Source organism: Octodon degus, unplaced genomic scaffold, assembly GCF_000260255.1.
Source record: "Octodon degus isolate 3935 unplaced genomic scaffold, OctDeg1.0 scaffold00081, whole genome shotgun sequence".
Lineage (NCBI taxonomy): Eukaryota > Metazoa > Chordata > Mammalia > Rodentia > Octodontidae > Octodon > Octodon degus.
Genome location: NW_004524657.1, coordinates 10,842,288 through 10,846,216, shown reverse-complemented (window position 1 = coordinate 10,846,216; position 3,929 = coordinate 10,842,288). Strand labels below are relative to the sequence as shown.

Here is a 3,929-nt window from a genome sequence, read left to right as displayed (position 1 = left end):
CATTTTTGGAAATCAGTAAGTTTTCATATTTTTTTCTTTACCATGACTTTTATGGGGTCTGCAAATTGTGTATCTGCTGAACACTACTGACCATAGCCAGGCATAACTGATACTCAGTGGAAAACACAATAAGACTAATTCAAGAAATCTCTAAATCACAGTAAAACCTACAATTATAGTTCATTGTAAACTGCCATCAGACCTCACAAGAACCAAGTACAGTTCTCTTATTTGCAGTCCTGTGGCAGTTTTCACTTTTATTCTTGCTTTTTATGATCTTAGACTTTATGTTGCTATACATAAAAGATCTACTAAAGAACTCATGATATAAGAGATTCCACATTGTAAACTGAAAAGCTTTGGGTCTCTTTATACACTTTTTTATGATTCAATATACATTAATTAATATCAATATTTATCTCTGTATGTCTATATCTGTATCTAATCTATATCTGTTCCTATATCTATATCTATATATCTTTCTATCATCTATCTATCTTATCTATCTTCTAGATAGTAGAAGAGAGCTCATTATTTAGGGTTACTCTTTAAATTTAACTTAAAAATTGGCTCCAAATAAAGGAAAAATCTCTATATCTCCTGAAGAGTCTCACAGAAATGAATTTTAAGATACAAATCATCAGACATGTATTCTGTTATTCCTTGTAGAGGATATGAAAGATAGTATACAAATCCCAGAAAATAAATGAAGAAGAAAAGGAAGGTCTATGAATATTACTTTTTAAACATTGGTAAAAAATGTATTTTGTATAAATCTTCCAAAATTAAATAATATCACCAATATTTTTGTTGCACATTGACTTAAAAATCTTTAATTTTTTTTGTAAAAAGCAAAAATTATGTTTACCTCTTGTGGAAAGAAACAGTATTCTGAGAACTACTTCAAATGAATACCTAAGAATGGTACATATTGGTCAAAGTGTTTAGCTGCAAATAATAAAAACTCAATTCATACTAGGGCAAATAATTTTTTTTAATTAAAAGAGTTGGTAGGCTCCATCAACATGTCAAGCTGGACTTGCAAGCTCAATAGATGAGATCAGGAAGACTAATTTGCTTTCTGATTTGGATTTATTCCTCCATTTTTTGAAATTTGTTTATTGGTAAAATTTAGGTCTACAGAATGACCACATTTATTACAGGGAATTTATATCTGTACATGATATGTTTTGATTACCCTTGTCTTTACCCATTCCCATAACCTTCCTTTCAATTACCTTACCTTCCCTTTTCACAGATCATGGTTGTGGTTTTATCTTTGGTCATTGTTTTGGTTACGTTTCCCATATTGCTGACGAAACATACCTGAGAGTCACAATTAATGAAGGAAAGTATTATTTAACGCACAGTTTGTAGAGCTTTCAGTCCGTAATCGGCTGCCTCCAAAGCAGAGTGCCCTGATGGAAGGGCAGCAGTTCACGGTGGTGGGAGGAGACAGCAAAGCAGGCCTCTGTCCTTCCTTGCTGGTAGCGCATCCACAAGCATGGTGATCATTCCCAAAACCTGGAGAACTCTCTGTAAGAAGTTTGGCAAGCATCAACCCCACACAGTGACACAGTACAAGAAAGGCGAGGATTCCCTATATGTCCAGGGAAAGCGGCATTATGACAGGAAACAGTGGCTATGGTGAACAGACTAAACCGATTTTCTGGAAGAAGGCCAAAACTACAAAGAAGAATATCCTGAGGCTTGAGTGTGGGGAGCCCAATTGCAGATCTAAGAGAATACTAGCTAGTAAGAGATGCAAAAATTTTGAACTGGGAGGAGATAAGAAAAGAAAGGGTCAAGTGATTCAGTTTTAACTTTTCATGTGTTTTATTGTGAAGACAATAAAATCTTGTTGTGTTTAAAAAAAAAAAAAGACAGCAAAAGCAATAAGAGCAAATGATAGGATTGAGAAAGCAAGCCTCTTTCCCTTCCTTATATTGTATACAGCGTGCCAAATCTCAGCATTGAGCTATGAGTTAATCACAAATGCTGGAAGCCCACCCCATGACTGCAGGAGGCTTTGGGTTGGAGTGCATCTATACACAAACCATAACAACAGTGTTTTTCTTTCCTTTCCTTTTCCCTTCTCCCCACTGCCACATCCCAGATGCCTTTTCCTTTTGAACATTTTTTCTTGTATCACACTATCTATTGTACAATTTTGTTTTTATTTATTTCAATTTCTCATACCAGAGAGATAATTTATTATTTTCACATGTATGTCCTATTTATTTTACTTATGAATATTGTCTCCCGGTCCACCCATTTAGCTGTACATATCTCAGTTTTATCTCTCTTTATGGCTGAATAATACTCCTTCAATTAAAAAACACATATTTTATGCATTCATTGGTTGATGGGCATTTATGTTGCTTCTAAGCTTTAGCTATTACAAACGTATCTGCTATAAGTATGGTGTACATATATTGCAGTGGTATTATGGTTTTAATTACTCTGGGAACATAACCAGGAGAACAGCTGAGTGAAATGAGACCTCTAATCCTAGCTCTTCAAGAAATCTTTACCTTGATTTCCACAATGATTGCACCAGCCTGTACTCTCACCAATAATGAAGCAGTATTCCTTCCCCCCCCCAAGCCCTCCACCTTATCAAAATGGATTAAAGATTGAAATATTAAAACTGAAACACTGAATCTCCTGGAAGATGAAATTTGTAGGATTCTGGAAGACATAGGTGTAGGCAAAGACTTTATGTACAAAACCCCTATTGTATAAGAACTAGTACAAAGAATCAGTAACTTGGATCTCATCTTATTAAAAAAATTTGAAAAGTAAAGCTATATTAATATGCTGAGCTGTAAAAGGCTCAAGTCAACAACTTTGGACAATCATCGGTTGTGCTGATAACTCACTGATATTGTGGACTGTTGGACAATATTGGGTTATTTTGCTGAATTCAAGTACCTACACTCTTTGGACTAGCATCAAGTATGAAAAGGTCCTTTAGAGACTTCTCCAAATACAGCTTCTCTAACAGCAATGGAACATCCATCTCTGACACAATAAAACAAAAAAGGGGGATATAAATAAGGGACCATTTTGTTCTGAAAAAATATATATGGTATATATGTATATACAAGATAGGATAAATATGCAGCTACTTTCTCTTAGTTCACTGAGTAAAACAGTTTTTACTAATATTGTTTAGACAAGATGTCATGTCTGCATCTTGTCCTCTGAATAACTACTATGAAGACAACGATATGCAATATATTAATTATTGTAACCATCCTATAAATCTGTTTTGAAACTGTTTCATTGCTATTTTATCATTTTTCTCATTAAAATGGATAATAATAATAATAATAATAATAATAATAATAATAAAGTACTAAATGAAGAGTGTCACCTTCTTTGGGTGGTTATGGCAGCTGGTGACTAGCAGCTTGAGTCCAAGTCTGGGCCAAAACGCCGCAGTGCCAGACCTGGGAGGAGTTTATTCATGCAGCTGAGAAGCTCTATCTCTCAGACCCGGTGAGGGCACAAGTCATGATTAAATATAGGCACGTTAATGAAAATTTATGTATTAAAGTAACAGATTGTTTAGTTTGTTTGATGTACAGGGAAGATCAAGCTCACGATGTGAAGAAGACTGGGAAATTCCACAGTCATCTGATGCAACTTATGGTAGTCAAGGAGTCCCTCAATGTTACCATAGAAACAGACTGACAGTTTGAAATGATTCAGTTTGTCCTGTTTGTAGGAAGTAAACATCTTTTGAAATTGATAAAATACTGAAACAGAAAACACTTTATGTAACTAAGTGGGCTATTCAGAAGCCAAGAGATCATGTTTTGTATTTTCTTTTTAAAGTTTACCATAGAGTTGTAGGAATATAAATGCTTTCATTTAGGCAACTGTTATTTTTTTTTTTTTTTGAAAATGAACAAGAAATGCAT

General features: G+C 34.3%; 1 pseudogene; it reads left to right on the top strand.

Annotated features, from left to right (window-relative positions):
* Nucleotides 1-1,625: 1,625 nt before the first annotated feature.
* On the top strand, nucleotides 1,626-3,699 carry LOC101580906 (annotated as a pseudogene).
* Nucleotides 3,700-3,929: the final 230 nt, after the last annotated feature.